We start from the raw sequence: 14,847 nt of genomic DNA, 5'->3' as shown, positions 1-14,847 counted from the left end.
ATGTTTTCCCTTGTGTTAACTAATCAATTTAACCAACATTTGGTGAGCAGCTAGCATATACAAAAGATATTATGATGCCAAGATAAATAAGACAACTTATCTTTTCTCAATCACTCTTCCATGTAGGAAGATAGATTAATATACAGTTAACAAGTCTGAATTATCAAAGTTAAAATAGAGATATAAAGTATTATTAGAGTTGTCATCTACTGTAGTTCTTGTATAATTTAATTCATCGCTACATACATTCACATACACTAAAGGTAAGAACCAAAACCATAAAACTACCTACTCAAGGCATGTGCTGTAACATCAAAAAGCTGTTAAGAAATGTTAGAATTTGATAATCAAAACAATATCCTAGAAATGTTCCCCTGGATCTGAAACCAGTATATTTATTGTCAACCAGATTTTCCATGGACACATTAGCAAATGTGACTGATTTGCTCATATGGGAACTCTCAATTTATTATTTCTGGACCATAACATGAATGGAGAAGACTACACATTTAATTTAAAAATTTCCCTAGGTTTAAGACACTGCCAAAAGTACATAAATCTGGCCAGTTCTGCCTGAAAGAAAACGCCTAATTATTGGTCATCACCATTGACATTACCAACAGAATCCAAAGTTTACATAAAAGAAACAAGGACACAGTGAGTGACTTAGCAGAATATCTAATATGGAGAATATTGTCAGGCATGTTCAGTTTACCTCCCTACTCATTTCTTGATGTGGTTTCAAAGGTAAAAAGGTATATAGAGGTAAGAAAACATGACAAGGTATTCTATATGTAATTTACTTAAAACCTGCCATTGACTCATTCATTCCAGTGACTTTTTTGTTCAAATAATTTCTCTTATTTCCTGCCATCCCCTGTCAACTGCTGGATTAAAGTTAAAGCAGAGGCAAGAGTGATATCTTTGTAGGTTCAGAAGTTTCTCTAAAGGCATACAACAATCTACATATTTCCACACAATTAAGTGCTTTGAGGAAAGCCCCTCCTAATTTTCTGTGATTTTTAGCTTTGCCAGGCAAAAGAGATGCCGTTTAGTGAAGTGTGGGAGGAATGAGGCTATGAAATAGGTATGGAAGGAATCGACTAAAGCATACCACCAAGATGTCAAATGTATTTGAAGAAAAATAGAAATATCATTGAACTAAAAGCACACAATGTTATATGCTAACTAACTTGGATATAAATTTAAAAATTAATTAAAAAATAAAAATAAGAAAAAATTAAAAAATAAAAGCACACAACGTGACTATTGGTGCCTGTTCCTTTTTTTTTCTTTTTTTTTTTCCATGTTTTATTTTATTATTGAGAGACAGAGCATGGGGGGCGGAGGGCAGAGAGAGGAAGAGACACAGAATCTGAGGCAGGCTCCAGGCTCTGACCTGTTAGCACAGAGCCCAACACAGAGCTCCAACTCACAACCCACGAGATCATGACCTGGGCTGAAGTCAGAGGCTTAACTGACTAAGCCACCCAGGCACCCCTTGGGGTTTGTTTCTAAACCATATACTCATTGGTCTGTGATTATAGTTTTTAAGTATCCAGTTTCTAGAGAGAACCTGGGGAGCTAAACAAAGAAACAAACCAGTAGAGACAAGCTATTCTATAAGAACAATTCATGACTACAAACTATCTAAGAAACCGTGGCATGCTTCTATTGTGTGTAGGTAGCCAGAGGGAGATGTCACACCCAACCTAACTCTTCAACTTCTTACATCCAACTAACTCCACTACTAGGATCTCTGCTATTTCAGGGATCATTGGCTCTTCCCCACCACAGGAGGAAAGTCTTGAACAGACTTCATTTATCTGTTGCCATTCAGAGGTACACAATACATGTTGACTGAATCAATTCCTGTATCATGTCCTGGAATATAGCTACTGTGGCCAAAGTCAAAAGGCTGATCAAATATATATTATTAGGCCTAAAGAAGACCTACCGCATCATCACCAGACACACAGAATGTAACATTGACAGAAGTAGCAATTTCTATCCATCTACTTCAGAGGTTCCTCTCTTAACATAATGTTCGAAAATTCAACATTCTGACTAGGTTTCTCTCACTTGCAGAGTATTTTGTTTATTTATTTTTTACCGAGGAATTCTTTTTACAGGGTGTTGCATACTTTTCCCAGAACCAAGAAATATGCATGCTTAAACAATGACATCAAAATAAACCTAAAAGCTTACAATATGACAGATAAAACAGAAATACAAATGAATCAAATGAAATGATTATAGAATATGCAAAATTTGCTCCATCTACATATTAGTGATAATGAGAATGGGCAAGGAAGAGAGTTATTTAAAAGTACAAGAAATTTTAAAAATTACATTCAATAACAAATTATGAAGTTGACAGAATTTAGTTGCATTAGAATGCCTCTACCCCAAAGATAGTCACCCTAAAGTTTGGATGCTCTCCTGACTATATTTGAAAATAAAGTATGACTCTAGAAAGCATTGAAGGAAAATATTTAAGGAATAAAAATAATAATTATAATAGGTAATACTTAGTACTATGTACCAAGTACTGAGCTAAGTATTTAACATAAATTAAAACAGTTAATTCTCACAGCTGCCTTATGAAGAAGATGCTTTTTACTGTTCTTATTTCACAGGTGAAAAAGTGATGTTTCGGCAGGTTATAATTAGTAAGAATCAGGGCCAACATTTGAACTTATATATTCAGGATCCATAATCTGTACACTTAACTGTTAAGGAATAGCCAGTTCCCCTAATAAGCAATGCATCCCAAAGGAAGCACATGACATATTATAACCTACCTCAACAATTATAAACCTAGTATGGAACAAAAATTAAATCAAAGGAGCAAATCCCCCCATGATCGACCTGAGGTCATCCTGGCATAAATGACTCTACTCTCAAGCTTCCCCTAGCTGCAGTGTGTCAGCCTATATTGGTTTTCCACTGCTACTGCAATAAACTAGCACAAAATTAGTGGCTTAAAACAACACAAATTTATTTGTCCTATAGTTCTAAAGGTCAGAAGTCTCTCTGAGCTAAAATCAAGGTGTCAGTGGGAGGCCAAGGGAAGAATCTGTTTCCTTGGCTTTTCCAGCTTCTAAAAGTCATCCATATTCCATGGCCTACGGCCACATTCCCTCATCGTCCAACAAGCAATAACACCTGAAGTCCTTTTCACGCTACCATTTCTCCTTTACTTATCAGGCCTCTGGTGATTACATTGGGTCCATGCATAGAATCAAGGATAATCTCAAGGTCATCTGATTAGCAACTTTACTTCTCCCACCCCAAGGAACATATTCATAGGGTGTAAGGGTTAGGATGTGGGGAGATATGATTCTGCCTGCCATATGGACATAACCATACTCTGTTTGTGAACTTAAGGTAGAAGATCATACACGTCACGAGTATGACACATCTTTATAAATTTATCATGCTACTCTATGAATATAGCTAAAATATGTAGCAATTGGCCAATTAAACATAGCTCTGAAAAGAGCATGCACTGGTTATAAGAACACTTGACTTCAAATGATCTCTCAACAATGCATGAGTCTTGATCCAGTGCCAAAAGAGTTTTCACATCTACACAGTATGAAAATAACACCTGACATACTCTACACCAGGATTATACTGAGAATCAAATCAGATTAAACCATGACTGTAAAAACTCTGTGAGTAATAAAGCTTCATACAAATAAAATATAAACATAAGAAACCCAGTATCATTATTTTTGTTCAAAATATACTTATTTTTCAAAGGGTGCCAAAGATAAAAATAAAAGTATGTACCTACAGTCTCCATATTTCCTTTAAAACAAGCATTCACATTAGTAATAATAACATAGTTCTTCTTATTATTATTGAAATTTATTATTTATTACCTTTAAAATATTCTTCTGATGAAGGAAGGGTTTATATCCAGCTCTCTTTTATAGACAGAGAAACTGAAGCTTAATCTCTTGCCTGAGATCACACAGAATACGGAGTCATAGAAGGACTAGAGGCTAAGAGTGCCAACTTCCAAATCCATTCTATTTTTAAAAACAGAGTTAAACACCAGCCAAGACGATATGCCCATTCACATTAAGATCCACCAATTCCACAAGCAGCATGACTTGGCAGAAACTAGACCCACCGAGAGCCCTCACAAAGCAGTTCTGTCGGCACAGAGTCCTAAGTCCTTTGGTTCCTAAGATTCCCGTGTCTGAGTTTTCACAGGAAAGCATCACATCTGAAAAGCCACTCCTAAAAGAACCTGAGAATAACTATCTAAAATACTGAGATGCATGTTTAAAAAAAAAAAATGAAAAAGGTACCTCACTCCATCTCTGAAAGATGTAGCATGTAGCTTTCTATGCACTGGCTGAAATTGCTGTTTGCTTTCTCTAGGTCTCCAGAGTTTTATTTAAAGGCCCTCTTTAGATACGGACAGATCTAATTATATTACTTCACTTCACCATGAATCCTACATCATAATTGTGGTGCCTGCCTTGGTTTGTGCCTGCCTTTACGTTTTCTGTCTTAAGTTCTATTTCCCAAAGTGCTGAGGAGTTCCTAACAAAACATCAGAGAGACCCACTTCAGTCCAATGTATTTGGGATTTCAAAACTACAATCTGTTTTTAACTTTTGGGAGACATTTCCCTCCACTTTTGGTAGGATAATATATAAGTGTATGTGTAGGTCTTTTTTATAAAGTGACAGTTTGAAATTATTACATAAATACATTAAAACTCTATTTACATTAAATTTATTAATTTAAACAAACTGAAGCAGCAGTAAGATTTCAAAGCTCTAACAAGAAATTAGGAACACTTTAAAAAGATCATCAAGGGGCACCTGGGTGGCTCAGTCGGTTGAATGCCTGACTTCCGCTCAGGTCATGATCTCAAGGTTCATGAGTTCAAGCCCTACATGGGGTTCATTGCCCCACTTTGGATCCTCTGTCCCTCCCCCCATATGCCTCCCCTGCTTGTGCTCTCTCAAAAATAAAGAATAAAAAATTTTTAAAGTTATTTAAATGTACGTCACAGGAGCAAAGACTAAGAGGAGAGAATGGAGGTAATACAATGTCATTTGGATAGTACTGATATCATTACCTAATTTGACCAGAGAACTTTGACATTACAGCCTACAACGGAAGGAATTTTAGGCTGGCAGTGAAAGTATTTACTGTGTGAAATTCCAAGACTATCATAAGCGGACTATGTACATATAATTGTCTCATTCAGTAAATACCACATGAAAACTTGTCCATTCTACCTGCAAGGAAGTTTTCTTCCAATGATAATTAAATCTATTTGAGTTTAGAATCAATATTAGAATACATTTTATAAAATTACTAGCATTATCATACCACAATAAGTAAAATTTATATGATAAAGTTAACATATCTAAGGACATAACATCCTACTACAATTAATTTTCTTTCTTGCTTCAGTGACTACCACTGAAGTATATAATTTTGAATTCATTTCATTTATAGATACAATGACATATTGGTACTATTTGCTACAATCCGCTTTCATCAGCATAATTACATTCCTTATCCCATACCTGAAAAGCAACTTCTCTCATATTTTGATTCTCATGTGAGATAAAATAATGTCACTCATATTTGAGAATAATGAGATAAGGCGGGTTTTTTTTTCTGTGTCTCAACTATGAACCTATTAAAACGATGTGAGTTTAGAAATTCTCTGATTAGAAACTAGAACATTAAAAACTAGAATATTAAAACTAGAACATTTGAAAATCAGAGTTAAGTTTAATTTACAGTAGTTGGTTATGCAAAAATTGGGCAATAGAAGTTCCCTCCTTCACTTTAATGTGCAGCTTTTTTTAAAACAGAAACAGAAACAAACCTTAAAAGGTATGTGTTTGTGTCTGATATGCAAAAAACAAAAGGACTAAACTGGCAGTTAAATGATCATATCCATTAAATATGTTTTTTTAAAGGAAAGGAAGTTGAAATGAAATAAAACATTTTCTGTTTGTTTTGGCATGCCTTTTGACCTTGTGAGTAATCTTCACCTTGTACAAAAGTTATGATATATGACCTTCTGAAACATGCAAGTCTATATCACAGATAAGTTTTACATAGACTTTTACTAATTGGAAAAAAAAAAGCTTGTTTTATAGTTCTCTGAATATAAAACCGATACCAACCTTAGGTGTACTTCTAGGAAAGTCTACAAGTCAAGAGAAATTCCTTGATCCATTATGCTGAAATCAATACAAATAAGAAAAGGAAACAAAGAAAAACAACAACAACAACAAAAACCCACAGGAAACTCTAAGCCTTTGGAAGTTTATGTTAATGTCCAATGTCCCATCCAATTATCAGGTAGGAAAAAATATGGTATTTTTAATTCCGTAATTTCAGAGACCATTACTTAGGTGATTTAAATGGCCCTACCTTTTAGAAAGAAACGGCAGCTATTTCAATATTGCCATTTTAATACTCCGCAGCATCATAAAGTTCTATGTCTGGTGTATGGTCATCTCATAATTAATTGACTTAGGAATTTTCATTGCAACTAAAATGCATTACCCAGGGTTTGTGATCTCTTCTAGCTCATGAAAAAATTTTAATTAAGACATAAATAAAATATACTTTTACAAAGTTGTTTATTAAAAGAGCTAAGAATGTATGATGTTGAGAAGGGAAATATTCATATTTACACATGGTTGGTTATTACCTACAGAGTGATAAACAGGAAAAACTATATTAGCTGAAATAGGTAATTTTATTGATATATTTGAGAACATAGACAGGAAGTCTTCCAAAAATAAGGAACTATTTTGGAAAACACAGTAAAGCATAAAAAGAATATTTAACACTATATAAATCCACACTCAAACTTTCAGAAGAAATAGCAGATAACTCTCCTCTCCTAGGAGATAGTGTTTTCTCCTTAAGCTTAACAGCATCATCCATTTATGTTTCTAAACATTCAGTGTTCACTAGGGCTTAAGAAAAAGTTCTTGGAATGAATTATTCATTAATCCCTCAATCGTAAGTCCATACTTTATGATAGTAGTTAGCATCAGCAGTAAAGCCCAAAATAACAGAACCTTTCTTTTATTTTTCTTTAAATCTCTTTCTCCCTTCTTTTCCTCACAAACCTGGAACAGATGTTTGTTTGGAAGCAAACATCAAACACTTAAAGGAGAATTTAGAGTAAGTTATGATTGAGGCAAAAACGTAAAATCACATCAGCTGACAAGTGGCTGACAGGCCCAGGGTTGAAGAACAGTGAGGGCATTATGGCAAAGCTAAAGAGTAACATTCCTTTTGCTTCCGTGACTGACATGTGGCACCACGTCATACCTAGATATCCCGTAACAAATCCACTGTTTCAAGTTTATACAACCACTGCAGGTGATCTTTGAAAGTCATAGGAGACAGATTCTCCTAAGCCTTATTACATACAACTACAGAAATCAGTGTTTACAGCTACTGTGTATAGCCATTTTCACGGCCAACTTCAAGACATGCTATTGCACACCTTACTAAGCAGCATAATCTAAAAATCTCTAAACAAGTGTAATAAAATTACATGAGTGGAATCTAAGGAAATGACTTTCACTATCTCAGAATGAACACAAAGTGAAAACACATTAAAACAAAGGGTTTATTGCAGAACTTTGACAAAAAGTTCATTCAAATATCTTTGTTATGGAGATATAAATCCTTCTCCCTTCTAACTGAGGAAGTCAAAGATGAAAGAAAATTGACTGGTATTGAAAACAAATAGAATGTCTTTAGTATTATATTGAAAATTAACCATGAAGAGGGACAAATCCAAAACATATTGCAAAAGCGTATCTTAATAATCCTGTCTTGTTGATATGTCACCAAGTTTATTTCTATGATGCAGGTGGGGGTGGCTGTGATGGGGCTTGCATGGGCAAAGTGAAGAGACTCAAACACATAGGAGCTTCTATTAGTGGCTTAGTGGTTCTCTCCCCTACAGCCAAATTTACATTTATCTTTCATTCTATGAAGCAAATTGTGCACCAGAGCCTTTAGCAATATTATTTTTACATATGAGTAGGGTGGACAAATATGGTATGGTCCCCTTAAGAATGTGCCTCAAAACCTCCAACTAGAGGGAGTGTAATGGACCAATTACACTGAACTCTGAAATCCACTGCTGGATTTGCACAGAGTCCACACTTCCCACTGGCTGCTCTCAGCCTACACATGAGCACCGCAGGGATATTAAGGCAGATTGTACCTAGGACACATGGGACTCCTCTGGTGACCAATTTGGGGCCTAGTCTTGCCTGGCCTAAGTTAGATATTCAATAGTTATCTTTGGGGAAAATAAACCATTATTATTATTGAGTTGTCAAAGCCCAGGTTGCTTCATAAATATCAGCAACTAAGTGTGAAACTTAGTTTTAAAATCATTTTCAGGGGCACCTGGGTGGCTCAGGTCATGATTCCTGAGTTCGAACCCCACAACAGGCTCTCTGCTTCAGATCCTCTGTCTCCCTCTCTCTGTGCCCCTCCCCCACTCATGCTATCTCTCTCTCTCTCAAAAATAAACATTAAAATTTTTTTTAAAGAAATAAAATTATTTTCAGCTTTCCAATGTTATTCTAGGAAGCTAAAGTACAACAAATGGGTTAGAAAACTACAAAGAGATTTTTGTTCCTTGTAAATATAACCTCTGATATCAGAGGTATCTAAAAATTAAAATGGACTGCTCCAATCCCCTCAATTACTCTTTGATAATACTAACATCTCCATTTCACAGGACAGGAAACACTCAGCTTGGAGAAGCCAAGTTTTCAGGGTTAAACAATTTCAGGAGCAGGAGCCAATATTCCAACCTCAAATTTGCTCACCCTTTTTCCCCCACAATTACCATACAGTCAGAAGACATATCTGCTATGAAAAGATCCTGAATGCTTGCCTCAGTCACCAAGGGATGGTCAAACTGTGTGGTATGTAAAAACACTTCCAGTGCTAAACTTTGATGAATTTTATGAGAAAACTCACTTGACGATGTCAGAGCTGTTTTATTTCATATAAGCAACATTTCTTTTTCATACACTGTGGAACAAGGAAATGTATAAATACAGCCAACTCAAAATTCTTAATTCAGATTACAGTTACCAAAGTGCTCAGGTAAGACTATGTTGTTTCTAAATACAGCAATGGAAATTAACATTATGAATTAGGTATCTGTTCTTATAATCAAAAGATGATGATATATAAATCCTAGACACTAAATATGAAATCAGTACAGTGTAATGCTTTGAGCAAGTAAAATATTAGAAAGATACGTCTATGAAATATGTACTAATATCAGGTTTAGGAATTTTTAAGCAAAATACTATTAAACAAGATCACAAAACCAGAGGTAGAAATCCAGTTAATTTTACCCAAATCTTACACTGAACAGACCAACAAGGCATATGTATCAGCCCAGCATCTAGAGAACTTCAAACAGCACCACCCCCACTTAGTTCAAATGTTAATGTGGTTGAAGTCAAGTCAGGGCACTATTTGGAATCAAAATAGTAAAATATCTTTAAAGCAAAGTTCCATTTACGAATTTGAAGCCATCAAATTCCACTAATGACTCTGGTCCCCATCACTCTCAAGCCCTAAATGAATGTTCCTCTAATCACTAATCCTCTTTCTCAATCTCACACTCACATGGCTAGGTATTTTTTTTCCATTATGCTCTCCACCTTCCCACACCCCCTTAATATTCTTCCTAACGTTTTCCACCATATCTTCTTGATCTCCTTTTTTTTTTTTAAATAAACAAACTTCCTTATTCCTAGCATGGACATTGTGCTATATCCACATCCTTTTCTCCTTGAGGACCTGACTCACATGAAGTCCCTGAAGACATACCCATATCATCAAATCCAGAACAGAGGCTCAACATAATCCTATTTCCCCTCTGTGGCTTTCATGTAACTACTTTTCCTTTTTTAACTTATACAAGGAAATCTTTTTTCAATTAAGTTCCTTTCACCAAGCTATATCACCCTGAATACTAGGACACATCAGCTTTCAGGTCATTTCCTTAAAATTCATTTATTTTCATTCCAAGGTCTCACCATAATCAATATCCATAATCAATACCCACACATTGCAATCAATATCTTATTGATCCAGAGAATTCATGACCTCCACCCCCACTCTCACGTCAGTAACCAACTTCCAAACTGGATCCTACCGGCCAAGCTGAATGCCTCTACCACTGGAGTCTTAAACCTTGAAATTCTACTTCTCAATTAGTTTCCTATCTTGCATGCAACCTTAAAAATGTCATTTCCATCAATACTGTTCTGGAATCTCCTTGAAATATTCACTCCCTTGACACTGACATCTTCTCTCAAATTATTAGACCTTTTTTAACCTCAACTTCTTCTCTGTTCAGTTGCCATGTTCATTCAAATCCCAGTTCTGCTATTTATTGGTAAGACACCTTGGGAAAATTACTGGATCCTCATTTTTTTTAAGGGAAATAATATTTATATCTCATAGGAAAGAAGGGAATAAGTATGGTAACATATATAAGATACTAAGTATAATTCCTAGTACATTATAAGTACTCAATAAATATTAATATACCCTATAACATTTTAGGTCATTCACACCTTTGTCTTCTGGCAACAAGGACCTTGAAAACTCCAAACTTGGAATGGGCCCTGCAATTAGAGTAGACCCTGCAATGACTGAGTAGAACTGGAAAAAAATGGATTAACTGTATAGACCAATGCCACTACACATTCCAATTTCAGCAAGATCTTTAATGCCTCTCCAGTAAACTTTTCTCACACCTGTTGGTATCTTCCTCTCCTTTCCACTATAGTTCTATACATCCTCCCCTCTCCTTAAGTTCCCCAGCCACCTCCAGTCATCACCTGTGGCCCATCCATTTTTCTCCATCAGAGAAAAAGAAAGCCATCAGACCAGGCATGAAATCTCACAAAGTCTTGTTCTTTGCTGGACACAAAACCTGCCCTTCTTGGTCACCAAACAGACCCTCACCTGATAGGTGATGATTTCTTCTTGACCTCTGAGAGTTTCGCCATATGATCGAACCCCCCGCTCTAGTGTCCTGTAATGCCACTTCTTCCTTTGCACTATATGTTCTAACACTGAATTAATTTCAGTTTCCAGTTCATTCCCATACTATTTCACACCTTTGTGCCTTTACTGCCTTAGTTGGTGTCAGTGCCTATAGATGAACCTTCTCGCTTTTGTTACGCAAGCTCCCTATTTATTCCTCAAGACCCAATTTAAGAGTCCCTTCTCTGTGAGGGTAATGTACAGGAAAGACATGAAAGAGAGGATAATGAGAAGTATTGGCAGGATTAAAAAAAAAAAACCCTCCCAGAAAAGGTGATAATAAGAAAGCCTCACAATATCTAGAGCTGATAGATGATAATGAGTTTCAATTATGATATTGGGTTTCTTGCTTAACTCCTATCTTTCACGTACATTTACACTTATTTCATGAAAAGCATTTCAATTGCTCCCTGACAGCTAAGAAATAGAGTCTTAAACCTTTCAAATTTGCAGATAATTACAAAAATATCTCCAACTGTCAGGAAATTACCAGCTTTCCATCTGTTTATGAAGTGAGTTGAAAAGGGGAGGGCGGAAAAAGAAGTCAAGCTACAACACACGTTTGTTGGAGAGAAAATCAACATCAAATATACAGAGACATTGATTTTGATTTTTCTGTAATTTTCACAAATTCCTTGAATACCAGTTAGTTATAATATCATTATAATACAGCCCAAAGGTAACTTATGAAACTGAAATTTAGCATTTTATAACCTTGAACTGCAATAAAAACAGCCTAGGTTGCTATTAACATCTGCCAATGTTTCACATTGCTTTGCTTTGCATTTATTTTTGGTTGTTTAATTGTTTTATTTGGGCCATCTAGCTTTATTAAGTTCTATACAACATAAATTCTCTCTTTACCACTGTTTAGATTTTATGCCACATGTTAGCAATAGATGAGGCCAAATATTCAAATTTATCAAAAACTCCCTCAATATTTTAATACAACACCTTCCACATGCTCAGAGTTGCAGCAGGATAGATACGACTCTTTAAAGGTCAGTGCAAGAATCATCTCCATGGATATTTATGCTTTTTTTGTGAACAGATGTAGGTCATTGCTGAGATAGTTTCAAAGTCACCTTCCAAAGCTGGAATACAGATTTGACATTTGGTAAATTTTCAAAGCCATTATATAACACAATTTTCTTCAATTCACCAAAATTCCCTTTGTGCTGTGGAAAGGCTGTTGTAAGACCAGTTTTCAAACTGTTCAGCTTGATTACACTGGTGTGGTACAACTTATCTAAAGCTATTTTAAGCATCTTCTTGGGTTACAGTAAGCTATATTGTAAATCTAATTACACTTACCCACAGGAAAGCAAGTACGTGAGAATCCTGCTCTGTAATCCACTTAATAAAAGGCTTTATATTTTTCTTCATAGCCTTTATCAAAATAGTTGTTACACAGTTTCTATTATATATTTCTAATGCCATTCTCTTTCACTATAGCTTCTGGATATGCTGTACATTTAACACCTCGTACGGTGCCCAGAGGACCAACCAAGAAATGTTTGATGAGTGAATAAATGAATGAATGATGACCGGAAGAGATAACTACATTTGTATACACTTATGCTTGTCACTCTAAACTCATGCTGAAAATGCATACGTATTTCAGAGATTTGGTGGCACGTAGAATAGCATACTATAACAAAGCACAGACTTTCAATTCAAATGGAATGAATTTAATACCAGATCTGGTACTTAATAGCTGTGTGATCAAAGGCAAGCAGGCTGAACTCTATAACCCTCTCTCTGTTTTGCATTGGAGTAAGTAGTAAACAACTGTAAAATATGAACAACTGCACTGAAGTATTAAAATTAATGCATACAAAAGTATGCAGTTCAGTCCGTGGCACAGAGCAAGGTTTTCATGTGGTAGGTAATACCACTTATTAATATTTCATATAGCTTGTAAGTGAATTATATATATATAAGTATACAAATATATATTAATTATATATTATAATACATTATAATACATGTTTATTATTATATTTGTATGTTAATATATTTATATAATATATATTTATTTATATATATTTATTTATATATATATAATGTTATCCAAGAGCTTTTTAAAATTGACAAAATCAATCTATTTTGAGCATACGTTCGCAGTGATAATTCATCAATAATTTATGGCACTAAACAGAAATTTCCAGCGCCTTTATGCCTATATTCCCAATTATTAGAAGCTGTTTAAGTAAGCTGCTTTCAATTAAATTTCATTATGTGTTATTCTGTACACTACATCGAAATCCTTCCTAAGCATTTGGAATCTATCTCAGTTGGTCCCCATAACTACAATCTTAATTCATGGTTAGTTCAATTCTGTGGCCTACATTGCATGCTCTTTCTCAATCAACTTTCATTTCATTATTGCCCCTATATTTCATAATTCCAACCACTAACACAATGGAAAAAGCAAATCTTCCCTAGATTGTGTTCTCCGTTCTGGACTATACCTGCTTTTGGGCTCTTTCCTCTGCATGAAGAATCGGATCCAGTCTAAAATCTTAACATTTATTTATTCATTCATGGGCATATACTAAGTACCATCCATGCTCTGGTCTGAATGTTTGTGCTCCCCCAAATTCATATGTTGAAAACCTAATGTCTAAGTTAATGGTATTAGGAGATGTGGTCTTTTAGAGGTGATCAGAAACGGGATTCCTGCCTTAAAAGAAGCTGTAGAGAGCTATCTTTTCTTTTCCACCATCTGAGAATATGACACGAAATCCGCCACCCAGAAAAGATCTTCATCTGACCACGCTGGCACCCTGACCTCAGACTTTCAGCCTCCAGAATTGTTAGAAGTAAATTTCTGTTGTTCAGAAGCTTCCCAGTGTGTGGAATTTTGGTAGAGCAGCAGAAACAGACTAGCCCAATCTATATGCCAGATAGCATGCTAGAAATACAGAGTTACAAAGATGAACACAGTAAGGTGTCTAGTATCAAAGAGCTCAAATCTAATTAGGGAATGCAAACTTAGAAACAGGTGTGAAAAATGTGGCAAGTGAAATAATTATGTGCATGGCTTTCTGAAAACAGAGAAGGGATATCTAACCAGCCTGGAGTAAGTGAGGAACTGGGACAGAATCCTAGAAAGCAATGGTTCTTATAAAGAGGAAACAGCAGGCTTAAAAGGACAAGGGGAGGGGCATTCCAGGCCTGAGGGCCAGTATGAAGCATTGAAACCATAGATGGTCTGTTCACTAACACAGCAAATTTACTTTGAAACTCTTTTGTTACGTCAATTCACAAAGATGTCTCCAGCATAAATTAGGAAAGGGTTTGTCATAGATTTTGTTTAAAATGAATTAACATTACAATCCTTTTTAATCCGTAAATTCAAACATTTTTCTCTTACCACCGTATAAAGCAATATTAGGAAGAATCTGCTTTGTTATATTTTATTCAGTGTTTCAGGTCACACAGATACAGTCACAATATTCCAAAATGGTGGAATATTCGCATTACTGTACATTTTTCCCACCAAACACAAGTTCTAAACTGACTAATCTTATTAGTGAGATCTAGGAAAGACCACAATGGCGCTCTATAAAGAGAAACTGACACACACTGACAGGTACAACTGGTAACAATAAGGGTTCAATAAGCCCTTGGTTATAGAAAAGCATGGGAATGAGCTCCCTCTTGACAAATGGAGAGCATAAGAACCAGTGATACCCAATATCGTTTAGTGATTGTCTCCAAGTCAGA

At 35.4% G+C, this 14,847-nt stretch overlaps 1 protein-coding gene across 7 annotated transcripts in view; it reads right to left on the bottom strand.

The window, feature by feature from the left end:
* The window catches only part of SLC16A7 (solute carrier family 16 member 7), a 191,087-nt gene that overhangs the window by 137,971 nt on the left and 38,269 nt on the right, over nt 1-14,847 (bottom strand). The window contains exon 1 of one of the 7 annotated variants that reach the window (XM_053226444.1): nt 4,326-4,945. The exons of 5 other annotated variants lie outside the window; for them this stretch is intronic. The gene's annotated coding sequence lies outside the window, so the exon portion shown is untranslated. Of the gene's footprint in view, nt 1-3,890; nt 4,295-4,325; nt 4,946-14,847 lie in introns of those variants that run through there. One more of the 7 variants, XM_053226440.1, reaches the window with a different exon arrangement.

This window comes from Acinonyx jubatus, chromosome B4 (genome assembly GCF_027475565.1).
Source record: "Acinonyx jubatus isolate Ajub_Pintada_27869175 chromosome B4, VMU_Ajub_asm_v1.0, whole genome shotgun sequence".
NCBI classification, from domain to species: Eukaryota; Metazoa; Chordata; class Mammalia; order Carnivora; family Felidae; genus Acinonyx; species Acinonyx jubatus.
This window is presented reverse-complemented; position numbering and strand designations above follow the sequence as displayed.